We start from the raw sequence: 26,702 nt of genomic DNA on the forward strand, positions 1-26,702 counted from the left end.
AGAAAAACCTACCCTCGTCACTTCCGGCCAGGAACAGCTGAGCAGCGCAGCAGTGCGCATGCTCCCAGCCCCGGATACCTAATAGAAAAGCTGAGGACCTGACTAGTGCGCATGCGCACTAGTAGGAAATTGTCACGGTGTCCGCGGAAAAAACCTACCCACGCCACGCTTACATGAAAACAGCTGTGCTACAATATAAGTCATCTCCGCTCCTGTCCCTGTCACTGCCCTGATCTTGGCTAGTAAATATAAAAGCAGGTCTCGGCTCCGTGATTTATGTTCTCATACACCCGCCGCCGCTTTAATATTTACTAGCCGAGATGAGGGAAGTGACAGGGACAGGAGTGGAGATGACTCGTATTGCAGCATAGCTGTTTTAATGTAAACGCCGCATTAGACACAGTGCCGTGCAACCGGAAGTGACGAGGGTAGGTAATTCTCATGGAACACCGGCACTAAGAGTAATGAAGACATAAAGCACATCCATCCGGAGGGGCCATTTTCCTAAGCACAGGAGGCATTGTGTGTGTGACTGTTTTAAGTAAAGTTTCCAGCCTGCCAGAAAACTAAAGCCGGCCATAAACGGTGCAAATTTCTTTCATGCAATCGCTCGATTCCTCAACACACAGTCAGTAGTGATGGGAAAATCCCTACCGCCGAGCTTCTGTCGCAGGGAGCTGTCGAGAGAACGCACAGTAATTGTTGCTAGCAGCTATAGCTATAGCTGCTGGCAATAATCGCATGAAAAACCCAACAGGCTGGTTATATATGATTGATCGATCAACTTAGGTACAATCAGCCTGCCCTGTCCCTGCTGAACCGCCTGAGATCTAAACCATCTATTACCAGCTTGAGTATTAGTAATCTACTTTTACAAGGTTGTTTGAATTTGAGTTTCTTAGCAACAAGATTACTTTGCAGTGCAAGGAAGTGGAAGTCTTACCTTCCCTTTGGTCTGCGACCATTCTGTTCTTCGGCAGGGGTAAAGATTAAAGCCGTGTTTAGGCTTAAAGCCAATCTTAATTGGAACCTACACAGGGGTGAGGGCTCTCCCCCTGCCTCATGTGACCGCGCGGATGTCAGAGTTGCTAATTGCCAATCATCAATGCTGTTATTTAATGCCAATTTTCCGAAATGTACTGAATATTAAGAAAAGAGAAGTGTGGTGTTTATATTTTGTACCCTTATTGATTGTGTTTTTATTGTTTAGCTGCACAGTAAGGTATCAGTTTAAATGAAAAGGATTCCTTACCTAAGTATGAATCATTTTTTATGCACCTATGTATATGGACCTTGAACAGTAGGGTTGAACAGACTTGTTCCAGAATACTCATTTCCATACATAATATAGTAAAACGTTAGTCTGAAGAGATGTTTACAACATAATTTTATTGTGTGTTTATAGTATTTAACAGTAATAAATATGTTACCTACAACATTTTTGTGTAGTGTCATTCCAATAAGAGAAATATTCCAGGCCTAGTCTACATGGAAAATAGGAACATTTGCAGCTATTCGATCATGATACTAAAAAGAACATGTAAAAAATAAAGAATAAAAAAAAAAGAACATGTAAAAAAAAGAATAGGAAAAAAAAAGAACATGTAAAAATAAAGGATAAGAAAAAAAAAAGAACATGTAAAAATAAAGAATAAAAAAAAAAAAAGAACATGTAAAAATAAATAAAAAAAAAAAAAAAAAGAACATGTAAAAATAAAGAATAAGAAAAAAAAGAACATGTAAAAAAAAGAATAGGAAAAAAAAGAACATGTAAAAATAAAGGATAAGAAAAAAAAAAAGAACATGTAAAAATAAAGAATAAAAAAAAAAAAGAACATGTAAAAATAAAAAAAAAAAAAAAAAAAGAACATGTAAAAATAAAGAATAAGAAAAAAAAAAAAAGAACATGTAAAAATAAAGAATAAGAAAAAAAAAAGAACATGTAAAAATAAAGAATAAAAAAAAAAAAAGAACATGTAAAAATAAAGAATAAGAAAAAAAAGAACATGTAAAAATAAAGAATGAAAAAAAAAAAAGAACATGTAAAAATAAAGAATAAGAAATAAAAAGAATAAAAAAAAGAACATGTAAAAATAAAGAATAAAAAAAAAAGAACATGTAAAAATAAAGAATAAAAAAAAAAAGAACATGTAAAAATAAAGAATAAGAAAAAAAAGAACATGTAAAAATAAAGAATAAAAAAAAAGAACATGTAAAAATAAAGAATAAGAAAAAAAAAAAGAATAAAAAAAAGAACATGTAAAAATAAAGAATAAGGAAAAAAAGAACATGTAAAAATAAAGAAAAAAAAAAAGAACATGTAAAAATAAAGAATAAGAAAAAAAAAAAGAACATGTAAAAATAAAGAATAAAAAAAAAAAAAGAACATGTAAAAATAAAGAAAAAAAAAAAGAACATGTCAAAATAAAGAATAAGGAAAAAAAGAACATGTAAAAATAAAGAATAAGAAAAAAAAAGAACATGTAAAAATAAAGAATGAGGAAAAAAAAAGAACATGTTTTTAAAAATAAAGAATGAGAAAAAAAAAAGAACATGTAAAAAAAAAGAAAAAAAAAAAAGAACATGTAAAAATAAAGAATACGAAAAAATGTAAAAATAAAGAATACGAAAAAAAAGAACATGTAAAAATAAAGAATAAGGAAAAAAAGAACATGTAATTAGTCGCAGAAGAGTAGAAAGCGGTCGCTAACTAATGGGCCAATGGATTCCCTGTTGTACAGTCTACACTCTACTTATTTAAAGTGGTTGTAAAGGCTGAAGGTTTTTTACCTTCATGCATTCTATGTGTGCTCCTCCCCCCTCAGCCACCCCTAATACTCACCTGAGCCCTTTCTCGATCCAGCGATGTGCACAAAAGCCTCAGTTGTCCCTCTCCTCATTGGCTGAGACAGCAGAGGAAGGTCAACCCCCCCCCCTCTGCCACCACCCATGGTGGTTTACAGGTTTTCCAATTTGTCCATGGTAAATGGACGGGACCCCTTCACACAAAAGAGATTGAGGATCATCCGTTTCCGATCTCCTCTGTGACAAACGAAGCCAGAAGCAAAGAAAATGTTGTCACTTCTAGTTTCAGAGCTGTCGTTCCCTGTTACAGCCAAGGAAGCACTTATCAGGCACTATTTGTGCATGGTTAGCTGCTTTGGAGGGGAAGGAAGACACTGGGGTCTAATAAACCTCTGATGTCTCCATATAGAGTACCTCTCATTGACCAAAGCTATCACATAGGGGGTCTTTGTCAAGGGGGTGTTTCTGACCCCTGCAATGCATCAACTGTTCTTTCTTCTTTGCCATCACTAATTGAATTTGTGTAAAAAAAAGATTTTTAAGACATTTTTTTATTGCTCCTATTGGTTCAATTGCACATTGATTTCTCAATCTGGGTGACACAACATGCCCAACGGCTCTCCTTTTTTTTTTTTTTTTGAGTGAATACCTTTTTACACCATCTGAAAGTATATATATACATACATACACACATACAGTACATATATATCACACACATACTGTACATAAAAATACACTCATATACAGTACATACATAAATACACAAACAGTACATACATACACACATACAGTATATATATATCACACACATACTGTACATATAAATTAGTGATCGACCAATATCGTTTTTTTTACCGCAGATACCGATATTTTGGTCATCGGATATTGGTATCGGCCGATATCTGCCGATATGTTCGGGCATTAAATTTTTTTTTTTTTAATGTCTACAGGTACTGTGGTGGAGGGATCTGGGGGTCTAAAAGATCCCAAACCCCTCCTCTGCACTTAAAGCATTCAAAACACCAAGTTTGGCTGTTTTGAATACTGTAAGATTTTGAATTCGGAGCCGGCAGTACCCGGAAGTGATATCATGACATGCCATCACTTCCAGGTACTCAGCGGCGCCGAATTCAAAGAAACGGAGACTCAGTCAGACAGCGGCGGTGCAGATGGAGACCTGGTCAGACCGCAGCAGTGAAGGTAGGATGCTCAGGTCTCCCGGTGGGACGGGAGACCCAGGCGAGCCGCGGGAGGGGGGGGACCCCCCCTCCCGCTCCTTGGAATGACAGCCGAGTGGCTTCTCAGACACATCGGTTGTCATTACAAGACAGCCGACCGTCGGCTATGGACGCTGGAACCGGGGTGATGGCTCTAGCTGCAGGCATCACTCCGTTACAAGTACTTTCCCGAAATATCAGCAATATCGTTAAATCAAAAGCCGATTCCGATATATTGGGGAAAGTCCACATCGGCCCTCGATATATCGGCTTTGCCTATAATCGGTCGATCCCTAATACAAATACATACATATACAGTACATACATAAATACACACACACAGTACATACATACACACATACAGTACATATATATATCACACACATACTGTACATATAAATACATATACAGTGTATATATATATATATATATATATATACACACACACTACATACAGTACATAGACCTTTATAAAGAACTAGATCTATTCCTTCTAGAATGTGAATTACAGCGGACATAGTTTACAATTAAACAAGGCACAAAGATCGGCTCCACAGCCGGAAATATTATGACATATAACAATTTAATGAAATACTGTGGTGTGTCATATAAATAAATCCAAATTGAAAAGTCCACATATGTAATGTATATTGTATATAATGAAAAGACGATAAGTGACATTAAACAGATCAGTCCGTGTAGGTGGAAACCACAGGTGTATTAGACTTTAGTGTTGATAGAAGATGATGACCATGATAATCAAACCCAGAAATCCCCCTGGTATAGATAGCTGCCACCAATGCAGAGAGTTAAATGCGCTTACCAGACTACGTGGACTCCAATTCTGTTGGCACTGAGTCAAGCAGGCATCAGGAGAATTAGACCCCGCCCCCCCCCCCAAACTTAATAATGTGTGACAGGACAATCCTTCTGATTCCACATCAGTCAGGGGAGACTTCTATTTTAATCCAGTATGCCAATCATCATAAAAACAAAGGAAAACCTCCACATAGTGTAAAACTATTTAGCATTTATTAACCACTTAAGGACTGTAAGAATATTTAATAATAAATATCTCGCGCTCGTACTTAATTATGTCAGAATATTTATACTGCTCTGAATATAGCAGTGTATTTATTTGTGGTTAATAAGCAAAGATCTGTGAAAAAGGAGAGTCTTCACCTATTGCCATAAATCAATGTCGTGAATTCTTTTTAATTGATTAATTTCTTTTTAAAAGCATATACCAATCTTAGTGAGTACAGTCTACAGTGTAGAATATATATAAAAATATTTATTCGCCAGACATGTAAACACAATATATGATCAAACAAGAAATGACACAAAAAGATAACTTCTACAGAAAAATACTAACTTCAAATAATCAATGCAATGTGATGTTTAGCTCAATAATGAAAGTGAAAGTAAAACAAAGTGAAAGTGAAACCAAAACAAAATGAAAGCAAGATTACCATTTCTTCCCAGGTATAGCATAAGCCATAAATAAATGCTCTATATAAACAGACTACAATGGTCTGCGTAATGCATTATTGAAAGTCATTCCACTGCAGATGAAATGAGAATAAGCCATGCAAAACGGAAGACTTAAAATTGCAAATAATGCACTGAATCTGATATTAATAAAAATGTATAAAAACAAAAATCAGCCTTTTTAAAGAAAAATCTACCATGGCTTATACGGCTGGGATTGTAATCTCATTACCCTTAAATATGCAATATAAAACATATAAGGAAGGAAATAAACAATTGTTGAATAAAATCAAATAACATAGCAAGGCATAATTACCACACTTAAGATGGCCGCTAGCTTCAAATGGGCACCAGAGTCCTAAGATGGATGCCAGTGAGGGAGGAGTTTCCTCCAAGTTTCCAATGAATGATGTGGACAATATGGAGTATGTCTGGATGAGTCTATTGAGTAATGTAATAGTGTGTGTGATGTAAGTGTATTGTCTGATGGGCAGTGTAATGTGTGTCCTCTCTCATCTGGGTTGGTCTTTTATAAGGTAAGAACAAAGAGCTATAAAAATTACCATAAGTAAAACCCAGAGGGATGAAACATTATCCCTATTGGATGGGATATTCTATACCTAAACTGGTGAGGTCCAAAGACACACCTCTTTTGATAATTAACCCAATACTTGGTATAATAAACTAAGGATGATTCCTCTATATGTAAGATTAATCATAAAACACAACATAAAACTTTGTCCAGACTCCCAGTACATACATAAATGTCCACCTGTATCTCCATCATTCACCTTGGCAAGTAATGCCATTTCAATAATTATATTATTTAACACAATATAATTTTTATATGGGAAATCTGAAATTATCTCAAGACTGCACCTGGTATTTTGTCTCCAGAGGGCAGTATCGTACCGTTCATTAGATTTTGTATTTAACATAATTTCCACCATGTTATCTGATGACCTACTGACCTCTAGCTAGTGAATAGCCATTACTTATTTGAATTGTGACACAACTGTCAGACATCCAGACTAGGATAGGAAGATCTATAGTGTCATAAAAACTTACACCAGACCTACACACAAACTTCTCTGAAATGAGGTAATTAGTAACGAGATACATATGTCTTTACACTTATTAGAAAAAGAATTCTAAGTAAGATTATTACTATGAGAATATAAACCCAAAATGTGATACAACATTCCTAAATATATATGTATATGCCTTACATAATATAATGACATAATTATGGCTAATATCTTCTCACATATAATAATGTACCTTTAACATTTATATTTATTTCATCTTTAAATGTCTGCTATGGATATACTGGGGTATTGTCCATTGTTATATACTTATAGACAGACTGAGATATCCCCCCTTAACATAGCGTCAGACTGACTGAGTCTTATCTGATAAAGATGTCAAAAGAAATCTTATTTACGATTACATAGAAATACAAAGATCTCTGTTGAAACCACAGACCCTTTGTAAGCCTGTGAGAGACATTTTGAAAATGAACCTTCTTTGACCTTAGAAACAACATGGAAGCCATCCTGTTCAGAATCTCTTATATGCATAATATGAAATATACATGGCTTTTAAAATCATTTTTCTTTTTACCTATTATTATTTTAATCAACCCCCAATAACCCCGACAGGACCAGTTATCCTGCGGCAGGCAGCCCCTCCTGTGCAAACCAAGGTATACGGCGGTCACGCACCTACAGCTAGGGGGCGAGCGCGCGCCTCCGCCTGCGCGCTCCCGCCCCCACTCGGCAGTGGGGACTCGGATGCATGGGGCAGGCAGCTCTGATTGCTACCTGACACCCGCGATTGTTCCCTGCTGAGAGAGAAGGACGGTTAGCTATTGTAAGATCGTTCTTCCCTGTGGAATGATCACAGAGCTCCTGTGATCCTTCTATATAGGATCACAGGTCTCCATGATCATTTCACAAGCCCTGCCCCCCCCCCCCACAGATAGAATCACTCCCCTAGGCTCACATTTAACCCCTTGATCACCCCCCAGTATTAACCCCCTTCCCTGCCAATGTCATTATTACAGTAACAGTGCATATGTATAACACTGATTACTGTAGTAATGTCACTGGTCCCCCCAAAAGTGTCAAAAATGTCAGTTAGGGGTCCGATCTGTCCACCGCAATGTCGCAGTCCCGCAAAAAATCGCAGATCGCCGCCATTACTAGTAAAAAAAAAAAAATTACATAAATCTTTCCCGTAGGTTGTAGACGCGATAACGTTTGCACAAACCAAAGTGCGCTTATTGCGATTTTTTTTTTACCAAAAATATGTAGCAGAAAACAAATTGGCCTAAAATGTCAAAAAAAAATTGATTTTTAAATTTTTTGGTGAATGTTATATAGCAGAATGTGAAAAATATTGTTGTTTTTTTTTCAGAATTGTTGCTCTTTTTTTTGTTTATAGCGCAAAAAAATAAAAGTCGCACAGGTGGTCAAATACCACCAAAAGAAAGCTCTATTTGTGGGGGAAAAAACTATTTTATTTGGGTACAGCGTCGCACGACCGCGCAATTGTCCGTTAAAGTAACGCAGTGCCGAATAGCAAAAAAAATGGCCTGGTCATTAAAGCGGAGTTCCGGGCAGAGAAACGTTTTTTGGATGAACATACCCCCGGGACAGTCAGGGCTAGCACATTCCACAATGGCTAGCCTCTGATCTGTCCCGGTTCGCACTTACCTTTTAGAAGAAATACTTACTTAGAAATTTTCTTCCACAGCGTTTCCATCTCGGTTGTGGGCAGCTGAAGCCGGCGCGGTCCTCTTCTCCGTCTTCTTCCGCGTCTTCGTGTCCCAGAATGCACTGCACCGGCCCCTCTCGTCACTTCCGGTGCGGCGCCGCATTCCTAAACAGCTTCTGGGCATGCCCAGAAGCTGTTTAGCAGGGGAATGCGGCGTCGCCCGGAAATGACGAGCGGGGCCGGTGCGGCGCATTGATTCCTGGGAGCGATGACGTTTAGCTCCCAGGAATCATCGCGAGGCAGGAAGTGACGGGGTGAGCCTCGGCGCTGGAGGAGGAAGCTGTCATAGGTGAGTATTTACGATCGTCAATAAAAAGGTGAGTAAACAAAAAAAAAAAAAATAACTATCCAATTCCTTTTCAGGTGCGGCATACCTAGCGGAGGGGCACAAAAAAAAAAATCTTTTTTGTGCCCGGAACTCCGCTTTAAGGGGGGCAAATCATTCCGGTCCAGAAGTGGTTAAAAAGGAATGAAACACATCCCAAACCAAAAAAAAAAACAGGCATTTCATCTCATAATCCTATAAGCTGGGTTGCAGATATGTGGAACGCCGTGTTTGGATGAGCCAAAACCTGACATGTTTCGTCCAATAAAAACCCCATCATATGGGGTAGATTCAAACACAAGGGGTAGAACACCCTTTTATAGATTTTGCAATGGTCATCATTCAAGAAATTTTACAGTCGGGTCTCAATAAAAAGGAGGCCATCTAACAGTCATTCTAAAAGAGTCTAAGATGGAATGTCTTCTACCTGTAATAAGAAGTGTAGGTGGAGTCCTGTGACCTTGCTGCAGTAGCGAGCATGGATGTGCTGTCATTTCATCATTTACTTAGAAGACTGTCACTGAATTTTAGTGCTTTTGTAATCTACTGCCATATCAGTATTTCAGCCTACATATGCACTGCTGCACTATGTCTATCTTTAACCGCTTGCCGGCTGCCCACAGTATATTTACTGCGGCAGTCAGCCTCTCCTGGGCAAACCGACGCAGTACTACGTCGCTTGCCCAGGAGCTCCTGCCCCCACTCGTTCATGGCCATCCCCGCGCGTGTGACCGGCGGCTCCGTTGTCTGCCGGATACTCGCGATCTCCCGCTGGAGAGGGAGAAAGGCAGGCGGCTGATGTAAACAAAGCCGTCTGTCATTCTCCCTGGTGTAACTGCAGAGATCATACGATCCTGCTATGTACGATCGTATGTCTCTGTGGTTACATCACAAGCCACGCCCCTTGACAGTTAGAAGCACGCCCCTAGGGACACACTTAACCCCTTGATCACTAATAAAGTTAACCCCTTCCCTGCCAGTGTCATTTTTACAGTAACGGTGCATATGTATAGCACTGATTACTGTAGTAATGTCACTGGTACCCCCAAAAGTGTCAAAAATGTTAGTCAGGGGTCCGATCTGTCCGCCGCAATTTCCCAGTCCCACAAAAAAAATCGCAGATCGCCGCCATTACTAGTTAAAAAAAAAAACAATAAAAATGACATAAATCTTTCCCTTAGTTAGTAAACACAATAACTTTTGCGCAAACCAATATATAATAAATAAAATACGATTATTGTGATTTTTTTTTTACCAAAAATATGTAGCAGAAAACAAATTGGCCTAAAATGTTAAAAAAAAATTGATTTTTACATTTTTTTTTGGAATTTCATGTAAAAAAATGTGAAAAATATTGTTATTTTTTTCAAAATTGACGCAATTTTTTTGTTTATAGCGCAAAAAATAAAAATCGCACAGGTGATCAAATACCACCAAAAGAAAGCTCTGTTTGTGGGGGAAAAAAAAGACGTCAATTTAATTTGGGTACAGCGTCGCACGACTGCGCAATTGTCCGTTAAAGACACGCAAAGCCGAATCGCAAAATAGGGCCTGGTCTTTGAGCAGCCAAATCTTCCGGGGCTTAAGTGGTTAACAATCTGTAAAGTAACACATGGTTTCCTGATGACTAAAAATAACTTGAAGAAAGCAATTTGATATTTAAAAGAAAAAAAAAACTGGTTTATCAACTTGTAATAATTCAGCAGACCTGCCAGAAATAACAGGGTTATTCTTCTGTGGAGGTTTCCACCTAGAAATATGTAGATCTTTATAAAGAACTAGATCTACTGGTAGTCCTTCTAGAATGTGAATTACAGCGGACATAGTCTAAAATTAAACGAGGCACAAAGATCGGCTCCACAGCCGGAAATATTATGAACGCTGGAGAAAAAATGTACAATATGAAGATAAATATAACAAGACCGTGTAACACAGGTTGTGATAAGAAGGAACTAAAGCAATCATAAAGTCCTCCAAATGAAGCTTTCTTAACCACTTAAGCCCTCTGAGGATTTGGCTGCTCAAAGACCAGGGCCTATTTTGCGATTCGGCACTGCGTGACTTTAACGGACAATTGCGCGGTCGTGCGACGCTGTACCCAAATGAAATTGACGTCCTTTTTTTCCCACAAACAGAGCTTTCTTTTGGTGGTATTTGATCACCTGTGCAATTTTTTACTTTTTGCGCTATAAACAAAAAAAGAGCGACAATTTTGAAAAAATAACACTTTTCACATTTTTTTTATATGAAATTCCCCCCCCCCCCCAAAAAAAAATGTAAAAATCAAAATTTTAACATTTTAGGTCAATTTGTTTTCTGCTACATATTTTTGGTAAAAAAAAAAAAAATTGCAATAAGCGTATTTTGATTGGTTTGCGCAAAAGTTATCGCGTCTACTAACTATGGGAAAGATTTATGTCATTTTTATTGTTTTTTTTTTTTACTAGTAACGGTGGCGATCTGCGTTTTTTTTTTTTTTGCGGGACTGCGACATTGCGGCAGACAGATCGGACCCTTGATTGACATTTGTGACACTTTTGGGGGGACCAGTGACATTACTACAGTAATCAGTGCTATATATATGCACTGTTACTGTAAAAATACACTGGCAGGGAAGGGGTTAACATTACTGGTGATCAAGGGGTTAAGTGTGTCCCTAGGGGCGTGATTCTAACTGTGGGGGGGGCGTGGCTTGTGAGATCATCACAGAGACATGCGATCCTATATAGCAGGATCACATAGCCTCTGTGATAATGTAAGGGTGGACAGACGGCTGTGTTTACATCAGCCGTCTGTCCTTCTCTCTCAGCTGTGGGAGATCGCGAGTGGCTGGCGGCCATTGGTCACACGCACTGACTCCCCGGCTGATGAGCGGGAGCGTGCCGCCGGGGGCGCACGCTCGCCCCCTAGAGTTTCCTGAGCGAGCGACGTAGTACTATGTCACTTTGCCCAGGAGCGGCTGCCTGCTGCAGTAAAACTGCGGCGGGCGGTGGCCATGTGGTTATTGTGTCATGAGTTGTAGATTTTTAATTTTTAGCAGGGGTTCCCTGAGACCAGAAATTTATTTCAAGGGTTCCTCTGTGTTGAAAAGGTTGAGAAAGGCTGGTCAATACTATCACAGTCAGTGTTATATGTAAACTCCAGGTTCAAATGGTTGGCATTGAGATAATGGAGTTGATTTACTAAAGGTAAATCCACTGGGCACTACATGTGCACTTGGAAGTGCAGTCGCTGTAGATCTGAGGGGAGGATGTGAAATGAGGGGAAGCTCTGCTGATTTCTATCATCCAATCATGTGCAAGCAAAATGCTTTTTTAAATTTTCCTTTCATGTTCCCCTCAGATCTACAGCAACTGCACTTCCAAGTGCACATGTAGAGAAAAGTGGATTTACCTTTAGTAAATAAACCCCTATGTACGAAATGCTCTATCACGGGGGTCTCTAAACTTTCTAAATGAAGGGCCAGTTTGCTGTCCTTCAGACTTTAGGGGGCCAGACTGGCCAGTGTGGGAACAAATGTCCTGGTGTGAGTTTCATCATTGGTGTCAGTGGGAGGAATAGTGCCCCATCATTGGTGTCAGTGGGAGGAATAGTGCCCCATCATTGGTGTCAGTGGGAGGAATAGTGCCCCATCATTGGTGTCAGTGGGAGGAATAGTGCCCCATCATTGGTGTCAGTGGGAGGAATAGTGCCCCATCATTGGTGTCAGTGGGAGGAATAGTGCCCCCTTGTTGGTATCAGTGGAGGGAATAATGGTGTCATGGGGAGGAATAGTGCCCCATCATTCGTATTAGTAGGAGGAACAGTGCCTCATCATTGGTGCCAGTCATTGGGAGTAATAGTGCTCCAATGTTGGTGTCAGTGGAGGGAATAGTGTCCCACCGTAGGTGTCATTGAGAGAAACAGTGCCCCCAACATTGCTATCAGTGGGAGGAATAGTTCCTCATCATAGGTGTCAGTAGGAGGAATTGTGCCACATCCTTGGAGTTATTAGAAGGAATAATGCCCCATTCTTGGTGTCAGTGGGAGGAATAATGCCCCATCATTGGTGTCAGTGGGAGGAATTTTGCCCCATTGTTGGTGTCAGTGGATGTAATAGTGCCCCAAGGTCCGAATAAAAGCAAGGAAAGGGCCACATCCGGCCCCTGGGCCGCAGTTGGAGACCACTGCTCTATCACATGAATTGGACCACTCCACATGAGCGCTCTGTGTATTATGCAGTCATGTGCCCAGCGCTCTGTGTATTATGCAGTCCTGTGCCCAGCGCTCTGTGTATTATGCAGTCCTGTACCCAGCACTTTGTGTATTATGCAGTCCTGTACCCAGTGCTCTGTGTATTATGCAGTCCTGTGCCCAGCGCTCTGTGTATTATGCAGTCCTGTACCCAGCGCTCTGTGTAGTATGCAGTCCTGTGCCCAGCGCTCTGTGTATTATGCAGTCCTGTACCCGGCGCTCTGTGTATTATGCAGTCCTGTACCCAGCGCTCTGTGTATTATGCAGTCCTGTACCCGGCGCTCTGTGTATTATGCAGTCCTGTACCCAGCGCTCTGTGTATTATGCAGTCCTGTACCCAGCGCTCTGTGTATTATGCAGTCCTGTACCCAGCGCTCTGTGTATTATGCAGTCCTGTGCCCAGCCATCTGTGCATTATGCAGTTCTGTGCCCAGCGCTTTGTGTATTATGCAGTCCTGTGCCCAGCGCTCTGTGTATTATGCAGTCATGTGCCCAGCGCTCTGTGTATTATGCAGTCCTGTACCCAGCGCTCTGTGTATTATGCAGTCCTGTGCCCAGCCATCTGTGCATTATGCAGTCCTGTGCCCAGCGCTCTGTGTATTATGCAGTCCTGTGCCCAGCGCTCTGTGTATTATGCAGTCATGTGCCCAGCGCTCTGTGTATTATGCAGTCATGTGCCCAGCACTCTGTGTATTATGCAGTCCTGTGCCCAGCGCTCTGTGTATTATGCAGTCCTGTGCCCAGCACTCTGTGTATTATGCAGTCATGTGCCCAGCGCTCTGTGTATTATGCAGTCCTGTACCCAGTGCTCTGTGTAGTATGCAGTCCTGTGCCCAGCGCTCTGTGTATTATGCAGTCCTGTACCCAGCGCTCTGTGTATTATGCAGTCCTGTACCCAGTGCTCTGTGTAGTATGCAGTCCTGTGCCCAGCACTCTGTGTATTATGCAGTCATGTGCCCAGCGCTCTGTGTATTATGCAGTCCTGTGCCCAGCACTCTGTGTATTATGCAGTCCTGTACCCAGCGCTCTGTGTATTATGCAGTCCTGTGCCCAGCCATCTGTGCATTATGCAGTTCTGTGCCCAGCGCTTTGTGTATTATGCAGTCCTGTGCCCAGCGCTCTGTGTATTATGCAGTCCTGTGCCCAGCGCTCTGTGTATTATGCAGTCATGTGCCCAGCGCTCTGTGTATTATGCAGTCATGTGCCCAGCACTCTGTGTATTATGCAGTCATGTGCCCAGCGCTCTGTGCATTATGCAGTCCTGTGCCCAGCGCTCTGTGTATTATGCAGTCCTGTGCCCAGCACTCTGTGTATTATGCAGTCATGTGCCCAGCGCTCTGTGCATTATGCAGTCCTGTGCCCAGCGCTCTGTGTATTATGCAGTCCTGTGCCCAGCACTCTGTGTATTATGCAGTCATGTACCCAGTGCTCTGTGTAGTATGCAGTCCTGTGCCCAGCGCTCTGTGTATTATGCAGTCCTGTACCCAGCGCTCTGTGTATTATGCAGTCCTGTACCCAGCGCTCTGTGTAGTATGCAGTCCTGTACCCAGTGCTCTGTGTAGTATGCAGTCCTGTGCCCAGCGCTCGTGTATTATGCAGTCCTGTGCCCAGCGCTCTGTGTATTATGCAGTCCTGTGCCCAGCGCTCTGTGTATTATGCAGTCCTGTGCCCAGCGCTCTGTGTATTATGCAGTCCTGTACCCAGCGCTCTGTGTATTATGCAGTCCTGTACCCAGCGCTCTGTGTATTATGCAGTCCTGTACCCAGTGCTCTGTGTAGTATGCAGTCCTGTGCCCAGTGCTCTGTGTATTATGCAGTCCTGTGCCCAGTGCTCTGTGTAAAAATGTCCCTGGATTTCATTTTAAAAATCTTTCAGTAGTTGGGTTTCCAGTTACTTTAATCAATATAACCTATTTATTTATTACTTCACTATATAAAGCTTCTAAAACCATCACTGTGACCTATAGAAGGAAATAACTTAAAGCGGAGTTCCACCCTGGATTTTTTTTTTTTTTTTCTAATACCCCCGGGACAGTCAGGGCTAGTGCATTCCACAATGGCTAGCCTCTGATCTGTCCCGGGTTGCACTTACCTGTTAGGACAAATACTTACCTTGCAAACGTCTTGTCCAGCGCTGCCATCTCAGATGTGGGCAGCTTGAAGCCAGCGCGTCCTCTTCGGCGTCTTCTTCCGCCTTCTTTGGTCCCACGATGCTCTGCGCCGGCCCCGACGTCACTTCCGGGTCGCGCGCGTCATCCCTCCACAGCTTCTGGGCATGCCCAGAAGCTGTTTAGAAGGGGATGACGCGCGCGACCCGGAACTGTCGTCGGGGCCGGAGCAGGCGCAATGATTCCTGGGAGCTATGACGTCCAGCTCCCAGGAATCATTGCAGAGCCAGGAAGTGACGACGGGCCGCGGCCGAGGAAGGAGGAAGAAGGAAGTAAGGTAAGTATATTTTCTTCGCTACGAGGTAAGTAAAAAAAAAAAAAATATGCGATTATCCATTTCTTTTTCAGGTGACCCGGAGCGAGAAGATGGAGGTAAGTATAAAAATAGGGTGGAACTCCACTTTAAACCCTGACATCACTTCCGCACTCATTCTACGCTCGTCGTAAAGCCTTCCATTACTTCCGCCCTAACACCAATCTCCCCCAACCGCATTCCTCGTTCCCTAGCTCAACATGGCCGCCGCTCCACCACCAGCCAGAACGCGCATTCCGCAGGACTTGTCCCCGCCTCCCTTCACGCTTTCCCGCAATGCCATTGGCCAAGACGCTCTGTCACGGCAACAGATCAACCTTCACTCAAGCTTGGCAGACGCGGGGCCGGGGGCGGGTCAAACCCGTTTCAGATTGGACACTTTGACACTGACAGCGGCCGGTGATTGGTGGGACGCGCTTGTCCATCTTCTTGCCCAGCGATCGGGTTCGGGTGAGCTTGTCTGGCTCAGAGCTGATGTGTCCGAGACCAGGAAGTGAAGTTTTCAGGCAGTGCAGCTGAGAGTGGAGCAGGTAAGAGCTGCTGGAGGGTGAGGGGGGCGGGTGTGGGGTGTAGATCTTCCTGAATGATTAGTACTGGTATTGGTGGGGGGTTATTTACTAATGCACATATGGTATGTATACATCATATATATATATATACTTCCTGGTTATTTGTCAGCTGCCCCTGGTGACAGTCCCTGGCTTTGGTGCTTTGTCCCTGGGATTGCACCTGATTTTTGCTTCTTGATTGATTTTCTCATTAAAAAAGTGATTTTATTCCAGATTCTCCCTGGTTGATTTTGCTATTGTGACTCCAGCAGGCCTATCCTCCTCCTCATCCATATCCTCCTCCTCCATATCCTCCTCATCCATATCCTCCTCATCCATATCCTCCTCATCCATATCCTCCTCATCCATATCCTCCTCCTCCTCATCCATATCCTCCTCCTCCTCATCCATATCCTCCTCCTCCTCATCCATATCCTCCTCCTCCTCATCCATATCCTCATCCATATCCTCCTCCTCATCCATATCCTCCTCCTCATCCATATCCTCCTCCTCCTCATCCATATCCTCCTCCTCCTCATCCATATCCTCCTCATCCATATCCTCCTCATCCATATCCTCCTCATCCATATCCTCCTCATCCATATCCTCCTCATCCATATCCTCCTCATCCATATCCTCCTCATCCATATCCTCCTCATCCATATCCTCCTCATCCATATCCTCCTCCTCCTCATCCATATCCTCCTCCTCCTCATCCATATCCTCCTCCTCCTCATCCATATCCTCCTCCTCCTCATCCATATCCTCATCCATATCCTCCTCCTCATCCATATCCTCCTCCTCCTCATCCATATCCTCCTCCTCCTCATCCATATCCTCCTCCTCCTCATCCATATCCTCCTCCTCCTCATCCATATCCTCCTCATCCATATCCTCCTCATCCATATCCTCCTCATCCATATCCTCCTCATCCATATCCTCCTCATCCATATCCTCCTCATCCATATCCTCCTCCTCCTCATCCATATCCTCCTCCTCCTCCTCCTCATCCATATCCTCCTCCTCCTCATCCATATCCTCATCCATATCCTCCTCCTCATCCATATCCTCCTCCTCCTCCTCCTCCTCCTCCTCCTCATCCATATCCTCCTCATCCATATCCTCCTCATCCATATCCTCCTCCTCCATATCCTCCTCCTCCTCCTCCTCATCCATATCCTCCTCCTCCATATCCTCCTCCTCATCCATATCCTCCTCCTCATCCATATCCTCCTCCTCATCCATATCCTCCTCCTCCTCCTCATCCATATCCTCCTCCTCCTCCTCATCCATATCCTTCTCCTCATCCATATCCTCCTCCTTCTCCTCATCCATATCCTCCTCCTTCTCCTCATCCATATCCTCCTCCTCCTCCTCATCCATATCCTTCTCCTCATCCATATCCTCCTCCTTCTCCTCATCCATATCCTCCTCCTTCTCCTCATCCATATCCTCCTCCTTCTCCTCATCCATATCCTCCTCCTTCTCCTCATCCATATCCTCCTCCTTCTCCTCATCCATATCCTCCTCCTTCTCCTCATCCATATCCTCCTCCTTCTCCTCCTCCTTCTCCTCCTCCTTCTCCTCCTCCTTCTCCTCATCCATATCCTCCTCCTCCTCCATATCTTCTTCCTCCTCCTCATCCATATCTTCTTCCTCCTCCTCATCCATATCTTCTTCCTCCTCCTCCTCCTCCTCCTCATCCATATCTTCCTCCTCCTCCTCCTCATCCATATCTTCCTCCTCCTCCTCCTCCTCCTCATCCATATCTTCCTCCTCCTCCTCCTCCTCCTCATCCATATCTTCCTCCTCCTCCTCCTCCTCCTCCTCCTCATCCATATCTTCCTCCTCCTCCTCCTCCTCCTCCTCATCCATATCTTCCTCCTCCTCCTCCTCCTCCTCATCCATATCTTCCTCCTCCTCCTCCTCCTCCTCATCCATATCTTCCTCCTCCTCCTCCTCCTCATCCATATCTTCCTCCTCCTCCTCCTCCTCCTCATCCATATCTTCCTCCTCCTCCTCCTCCTCCTCATCCATATCTTCCTCCTCCTCCTCCTCATCCATATCTTCCTCCTCCTCCTCCTCATCCATATCTTCCTCCTCCTCACCCTCCTCCTCCTCACCCCCATCCACATCCATATCCTCCTCACCATCCCTATCCTCCTCACCCTCCTCCTCACCATCCATATCCTCCTCCATATCCTCCTCCTCCTCAGCCATATGCATATCATCCATATCCTCCTCCTCATCCATATCCTCCTCCTCCTCCTCATCCATATCCATATCCTCCTCATCCATATCCATATCCATAGCCTCCATATCCATATCCTCCTCATCCATAACCATATCCATATCCTCCTCATCCATATCCATATCCTCCTCACCCTCCTCCTCACCATCCATATCCTCCTCCATATCCTCCTCCTCCTCAGCCATATGCATATCATCCATATCCTCCTCCTCATCCATATCCTCCTCCTCCTCATCCATATCCATATCTTCCTCATCCATATCCATATCCATAGCCTCCATATCCATATCCTCCTCATCCATAACCATATCCATATCCTCCTCATCCATATCCATATCCTCCTCATCCATATCCATATCCTCCTCATCCATATCCATATCCTCCTCATCCATATGCTCCTCCTCCTCCTCCATATGCTCCTCCTCCATATCCTCCTCATCCTCCTCCTCATCCATATCCTCCTCCTCCTCATCCATATCCTCCTCCTCCTCATCCATATCCTCCTCCTCATCCATACACACACACCAGGGGTCTGTGCCGCTAGGATGTCGCTGTTCCACCAGAGAGCCAGGTGTGCTCACCTGTGTGTGCTCCTCGTTCACAGATTATCACATATCATGGTCATATTAAAGGGGTTCCAAGGTGTTTTCTTATCTTATTGCATTCTCTGCATCAAGGTAAAAAATATTCCTCTATGCTTCAGGATCCTAACCCCCCCCCTCACACACACACTTATACCCTAAGGGTCCTTACACACAGGCTTTCTGCCCGGTGACTCCATTTTGCTCAACAGGGATTGATCCCCGCTGAGCAGACGGATGACCGGTCCGTCTCCGCTTACTCTGTCAGATCTCCGCTCTCCTCTATGGGACGGGCGGTCCGTTTTCATCCGATCCTATCTGATCCCGCAGATGGATGGAAAATAGGGTTTCCATCCGTCCGGATTTAACGGACGGGATTGGATTGGATAGCAGCGGGTGTCAGTGGAGGTGTCACCGCTGACATCTGCTGCTCCATAGGGGATGCATGGAGCATCTGATCAGGTCCGCCTAAAAAACTGACAGGCAGAGCAGATCAGAAACCCCTTACCTGAGCCGTTCTCAATCCCGCGATCTGCCTGAGAAGCTCTTCTCACAGAGCTGATTGATAGCAGTGGTAGCCATTGTCTCCTGCTGCTGCCAATCAAATCCTATGGGAGGTGACCCCGCTGTCTGTGTCTATAGATGCTGGCAGTGTTGCTTGTGATTGAGCCAGAATTAATGTCCCCATAGAATGTGGCTTGCTATAGGCGTACTTACTGAAGAGGAGGTGCCCAAAGTGCTGGCAGGGACATCGGATGTGGAGGATCGGGGCTGCTCTGTGCAAATCCATTTTTTTTTTTTTTTTTACTAAAAAAAGTAAAGCCCCGTACACATGATCAGATTATCGAGCGATCTGTCGTCCCTTTTTTGTGGCATGCTAGTCTGATGTGGAAAGTGAAGAGATTATTTTCATACGAATTTTCCCGTACGACAGAATTCTACTTCAGAAGTGATGTCATGTGTTGGATTGCTTTGTATGTTCTTTCGTCTCGGAGCATGCTCAGTCTTGCTCTTAAGATTTTTTCCCGTCCAAATCTGTACTAATGAGACGAAAATCGGACGTTGTTTCGAAGGACGACAAAAATGATATAGCCTGCACATCAGGATTTTGTCAGCCGAAAAGTCGGAGTCGGCTGTCGAAAGCACCATACTAACAATCCGAAAATCGGCAGATCGGTCGTCGGACGAAATTTCCCTACAGATTTTCTTATCGTGTGTACGGGGCTTAAGGCTTACAATCACTTTGAAGAGGAAGTTTACTTTTCCCTTAAATGTTTTTTTCTCTTTACCTTTTTCCCTCGTCTACTGGTTCTCCTCAAAAAAAAAAAAACCCAGGCCCAGCGAATCCAGCGTTGTCTGGTGTCCTCGTTCCGGGTCCCACGATGCCGTCTTATCTTCTGATGTCATAGGGGGTGGTGGTGGCTTTTTCTTTCTGGGTTCTTTGGGATAACCCTTTTGATGACGTGTGTTGACGAATGCACAACCTGATGGAGATAGACCCAAAGCCTCTTGGGATGGGTGACAGGTGGTTTTGGGCACGGGGTAAAAAAAACCCAGGCCCAGCGAATCCAGCGTTGTCTGGTGTCCTCGTTCCGGGTCCTGCAATGCCATCTTATCTTCTGATGTCATAGGGGGTGGTGGTGGCTTTTTCTTTATGGGTTCTTTGGGATGACCCTTTGATGACGTGTATTGACGCACGCACAACCTGCTGGAGATAGACCCAAAGCCTCTTGGGATGGGTGACCTCAGGTGGCTTTGGGCAGAGGGGGTAAAAAAAAAAAAAAAAACCTAGGCCCAGAGAATCCAGCGTTGTCTGGTGTCCTCGTTCCGGGTCCTGCAATGCCGTCTTTTCTTCTGATGTCATAGGGGGTGGTGGTGGCTTTTTTTCTTTCTGGCTTCTTTGGGATGACCCTTTGACGTGTGTTGGCGCATGCACAACCTGATGGAGATAGACCCAAAGCCTCTTGGGATGGGTGACGTCAGGTGGCTTTGGGCACAGGGGGTAAAATGGTGGCTAACCTGAAATAAAAAGTAATATCCAATTGTGTAACCATTAAGGAATGGAGGGGGGGGGGGGGTGTCATATAACGTCATAGGTTGCTTCTCTTATACACCCCTTTCACACACACACCAATAGGCTTACTTTCACATTTCCTGATATATATATATATATATTTTTTTTTTTGGGGAGTCCCCGCCGATTCTGCCTGCAGTCCCAAATCGCGACAGAACATGCTTTTGGGTACCATTATTCTTTTTTGGCACTTCAGGCATGATGTTATTCTGACGTGATCGCAGCAAAAGGCGCCTTTTAAAAACACGCTCTGCTTGTCGCCCGAAAAGAAGCATTATCTAAGGGCGCAGAGGGCAGCCCATAAAGTGAATTAGCTGCCCTATGTGTGAAACTCGAAAACGTGTGCACATCGCTCAACCAAAATTGTGAGCAGGGACGCTTGTTCCTGCTACGTGAAAGTGTGAATGTAGCCGAAATGCAGGGATCTCGATCTAGTTTAAAATGTCAAAGTCATACAACTGGCCCTGATGAAGAGGGGAGTGTCTTTAGCCCCCCCGAAACACGTTGGCTCCATTCTGCTTTGAATTTTATTATTAAATTATCTTACAATCTTGGAGGTTTGTTTGGTGCTCTCATTGAGTTGTATTGTGTTTATATGGGGTAAAGGTCTCCTTTAACTGGCGCACACCAACGCTGCTAAATTAGGTCTGGGCGAGTAAAGCCTCGTACACACGCAACGATTTTATCGGCCAACCGGTCGTCCGTCTTTTCTCCATAGTTGTGTTTTGTTGGTTGGAATGTGCTCTAGACTGCACACGAATTTTCCCGCACGACAGAATTCTACTTCAGAAGTGATGTCATGTGTTGGTTTGCTTTCTTTGTGTTCTTTCTTCTCTGAGCATACCTAGTCTTGCTCATAAGATTTTTCCCTGTCGAAATCTGTACTGACTGCACGAAAATTGGACGTGTTTTGACGGAGGACAAAAATTTTATAGCATGCACACCAGATTTTTTTCGGCCGAAAAGTCGGAGTCGGTTGTGGGAAGCATCATACTAACAAGCCGAAAATCGGGGGATCGGTCGTCAGACGAAAATTCCCGGCCGAATTTCGACGCGTGTGTACGAGGCTTAAGATTGAGGCTGGCCATAGATGGTTTATTTGCGTGTTGTGTTTTTTTTTGTCTTTCCATTTGTTTGTGTTTTTTGTTGTGTGTGTTCTTCTTTTTTTTTTTTTTTTTTTTTTTTTGTTTTGATCAGGGCAAAAAAATAAAATAACTGAATGGATTCCAGCATCCACACAACCGAGATGGTGATCCATGCTGTGTCGTATTCTGATCAGAGCGAACTTTGTCCGAATACACTGATCAGTGGCTGCAGCTGATTCGTCCCAAGCCACTGATCAGTCCCGTTCAGTAGAAGTCCATCATAATGGGCTTCTGTTGAGTAGGAATGGTCATATACGGATCAAAATTTGGCCAATCCCAGCTGATCTGGTTACATTTTGATCCATTTACGGGCGGCTGAAGGCTGCATACACACGGCCAACAGGATAGTTTGCAGCATTCATCAATACTCTATGGCCGCATACAAACTCGTCAATTGGCTGCAGCCTGAAACGGCATTGGCACCAACCCTGGACACACACAGGGAGATTTACTAAAGCAGCTGTGCGAAGTAACCCCCAATCCCCCCTTGGTTAATTTTGCTTTTCGACCCCCCCCCCCCCCCCCCCCCCATGTTTTTGTAGCCGATTTTCCAGGCATCGGGCCTGATATGGGTCTGCCATGGTTACCGGTGACTCCTTCAGCCCATTTAAGCTGAATACCCAAGTGTAAGATTGGAGACAATGACCATTCCGGCATCTTTGGTTTGTTTATTTAATATTGGGGATGGGAGAAGGGAATGAGTGGGATACTCCTCTGGCTCAGGTAGGTACAACTTGGGACACTTTGCAGAAAAATGCCTTTCACCGCTGTCTTGACGCCGGCTGGATGCCGACCAACGCTTGCTGGTGCTTGAAAAATACTGACTTGCTGAACTGTACTTGGACTTGACTTTTGACACTCTGGTTAGCTCAAAAAGTCCTGAACACTTCTCCATCCAGTCCTTCCTGACTGAGGTAGCCTCTGTAACTGCAACTCCTAACACTGTACATTGCATGCTGTACACTTTAACACTTCAGGGCCCAACCGCTGGCGCCCTCTTTACACTTCAGGGTCCTCTCACTAGGCACCCCCTCAACTTTCAGGGTCCTCTCACTAGGCACCCCCTTTACACTTCAGGGTCCTCTCACTAGGCACCCTCACTGCACTTCAGGGTCCTCTCACTAGGCACCCTAGCTGAACTTCAGGGTCCTCTCACTAGGCACCCCCTTTACACTTCAGGGTCCTCTCACTAGGCACCCTCGCTGCACTTCAGGGTCCTCTCACTAGGCACCCCCTTTACACTTCAGGGTCCTCTCACTAGGCACCCCCTTTACACTTCAGGGTCCTCTCACTAGGCACCCCCTTTACACTTCAGGGTCCTCTCACTAGGCACCCCTTTACACTTCAGGGTCCTCTCGCTAAGCGCCCCCTCTACACTTCAGGGTCAACACTGGCACCCCCTTTACACTTCAGGGTCCTCTCACTAGGCACCCCCTTTACACTTCAGGGTCCTCTCAGTAGGCGCCCCCTCTACACTTCAGGGTCAACACTGGCACCCCCTTTACACTTCAGGGTCCTCTCACTAGGCACCCCCTTTACACTTCAGGGTCAACACTGGCACCCCCTTTACACTTCAGGGTCAACACTGGCACCCCCTTTGCACTTCAGGGTCCTCGCACTAGGCACCCCCTTTGCACTTCAGGGTCCTCGCACTAGGCACCCCCTTTGCACTTCAGGGTCCTCTCACTAGGCACCCCCTCTACACTTCAGGGTCCTCTCACTAGGCGCCCACTCTACACTTCAGGGTCCTCTCACTAAGAGCCCCCTCTACACTTCAGGGTCAACACTGGCACCCCGTTTACACTTGCATCGGCTAGCTCCTGGATCCCTTGGACCTTCATTGGAGTGGTCCTTCTCACTAGGCAGACCCCCAATGGCAGTTTATATTACTCACAAACTGGGAATGCTTTCCTGAAACTGGACCCCCTCAGCTCTGCTGGTCCTTGGCACACCGGATCCTCTCTGCAGCTCAGCTCAGCCCTCTGTCCCCTCAGGCAAGCCGCCTGGGACACCCGATTCTTCTGACAGGAGGAGAGACAGCTGTACTCTCCCTCCTGGGACTTTGCTTCCCGCCAAAGACACTGTGTCATGCGTTCCCTTCAAACTTATACCCACTCCCAGAATGCTGTGCGGCAGAATCTGCCTTTCTGGGGTAGATACAGGCCTGAGTGTACCATTGGCTGGGTTTCCTCCACTGCCCAATGAGAACCCTCTCATGGAGCACAGTGAGGAGACTCCCCAGTCTCAACAGCTACACCTGGAAGACTTGATAGCCCAGCTGAAATTCATGGCCCTGCTGTTAGGCAGCCAAGGCCCACTATACTTTACCTTGCACCTACTTTGTAGGCTGCTAAATTTTTTATTTTTTTTGCTGGGTTGTGCTTGGGTAAACATAGTCCCACCATGTCTAGCGAATCCAACGTTCTCCTGTGATCAGCTACCACATGCTGGGTCCTGTGCCACCATCTTCTTTCCTTACATTGTTGGGAGCTGGCTGGCTCTTCTGCATTCTTGATGATAAACCATCGGGTCCACCCTCCTCCAGCCGCTGTGTAGACACCGATGCCTCCTGACGTAGATATATCAGTCTTGCCTTGGTGAGAATGGTTTCTGGAGGTGGGGAGGAGCAAAAATAACCACTTGCCGACCGCCGCACGACTATCTACGTCGGCGGTCAACCCCTCACAGGCAAAGTGACGTAGGTCTACATCGCTAGCCTGTGAGGGTCTAGGGAGCGCGCGCGCGCCGCCAGAGGCGCGCACCCGCGTGATCACGGACCCCCCCGCGCGTGTGACAGGCAGACCCGATGTCCGCCGGTCACTCTGCGATCGTCGGGGGAGAGGGAGAAAGTCAGGCGGCTAATGTAAACAAGCCGCCTGTCATTCTTCCCGCTGTATGAATGATGATCATACGGTTCTACTATGTAGATCCGTTGATCACTGTTCATACATCTCAAGCCACAGCCAATCACAGTTAGAATCACGCCCCTAGGGACACACATAGCCCCTCCCTCTCAAAAAATTTAACCCCTTCACTGCCAGTGTATTTTTACAGTAACGGTGCATATATATAGCACTGATTACTGTAGAAATGTCACTGGTAACCCCAAAAGTGTCAAAAATGTCAGTCAAGGGTCCGATCTGTCCGCCGCAATGTCGCAGTACCGCAAAAAAAATCGCAGATCGCCGCCATTACGCGTTAAAAAAAAAAAACAACAAAAATGACAAAAACCTTTCCCTTTGTTAGTAAACGCGATAACTTTTGCGCAAACCAATCAAAATACGCTTTTTGCAATTTTTTTTTTTTTTACCAAACATATGTAGCATCAAACAAATTGGCCGAAAATGTTAAAAAAATTTTGATTTTTACATTTTTTTTGGGGGGGGATTTCATATAAAAAAAATGTGAAAAATATTGTTATTTTTGCAAAATTTACGCTCTTTTTTTTTTTTGTTTATAGCGCATGATCAAAAAATCGCACAGGTGATCAAATACCACCAAAAGAAAGCTCTGTTTGTGGGGAAAAAAAAGGACGCCAAATTTTCGTTTAGATACAGCGTCGCACGACCGTGCAATTGTCCGTTAAAGTCACGCAGTGCCGAATCGCAAAATACCCCGTGGTCAGGAAGGGGGTAAAATCTTCCGGGGCTTAAGTGGATAATGGGTACAATAAAAAAAAAAGCATCTTCTTTACATGTGTGCAGAGATGGTGGGAATAAAGTGTAGCAAAGTGTTTACTGTAAGTGCCGGTTCACACTAGTACAATTTGTCAGGCGATTTGGTCAGCCTGACAAGTCGCGTCAGTCGCTCCCATAGTGTAGTACAGGACCCGTTGTAATAGGAGTGACACAAGTCGCTCCGACTTAGAAAAAGGTTCCTGTACTACTTCGGGGTGACCTGGAGGCGACTTGCATAGACATTCATTTTATGAAGTCCGTGCAAGTTGCGCTGAAGTCGCAGTGCACGCGACTTCACAGGTCGCCCCCTAAGTCAGAGCGACGTAGTGTGAACCGAGCCTCAAGGTCTGCTCTCGGGGAGGAGTCTGGATGGACTTCCTAACCACCTTGTGGCTGTCCCTTGACCAAGACCTCTTCCCGCTGCCCGTTGACCATAACTAGAGTGTTAACCACCTACTTCCTGCCCAGGCCAATTTTCAGCTTTCAGGGCTTTTGCTCTTTGAATGACAATTACGTGGTCATGCAACGCTGTACCCAAACAAAATTTTGGATAGTTTTTTTCATCACACAGAGCTTTCTTTTGGTGGTATTTAACCACTTATGCCCCAGAAGATTTTACCCCCTTCCCGACCCTATTTTGCGATTCGGCACTGCATGATTTTAACGGACAATTGCGCGGTCGTGCGACGCTGTACCCAAACGAATTTGACGTCCTTTTTTCCCCACAAACGGAGCTTTCTTTTGGTGGTATTTGATCACCTGTGCGATTTTTAATTTTTGCGCTATAAACAAAAAAAGAGCGAGAATTTTGAAAAAATAACAATATTTTTCACATTTTTTTTTTTTTTATATGAAATTTCCCCCAAAAAAATGTAAAAATCAAAATTTTTTACATTTTTGGCCAATTTGTATTCTGCTACATTTTTGGTAAAAAAAATCGCAATAAACGTATTTTGATTGGTTTGCGCAAAAGTTATTGCGTTTACTAACTAAGGGAAAGATTTATGTAATTTTTGGTGTGGTTTTTTTTTTTTTTTTTTTTTTTTTTTTGCGGGAATGTGACAGATCGGACCCTTGACTGATGTTTCTGACACTTT

At 44.3% G+C, this 26,702-nt stretch overlaps 1 protein-coding gene across 1 annotated transcript in view; it reads left to right on the forward strand.

Annotated features, from left to right (window-relative positions):
• Positions 1–15,714: 15,714 nt before the first annotated feature.
• GOLPH3L (golgi phosphoprotein 3 like) overlaps positions 15,715–26,702 on the forward strand; it is a 109,179-nt gene continuing 98,191 nt past the window's right edge. Inside the window, exon 1 of the mRNA XM_082242760.1 lies at positions 15,715–15,859. The gene's annotated coding sequence lies outside the window, so the exon portion shown is untranslated. The remainder of the gene's footprint in view (positions 15,860–26,702) is intronic.

Source organism: Pelophylax lessonae, assembly GCF_965119305.1.
Source record: "Pelophylax lessonae genome assembly, chromosome: 13".
NCBI lineage: Eukaryota > Metazoa > Chordata > Amphibia > Anura > Ranidae > Pelophylax > Pelophylax lessonae.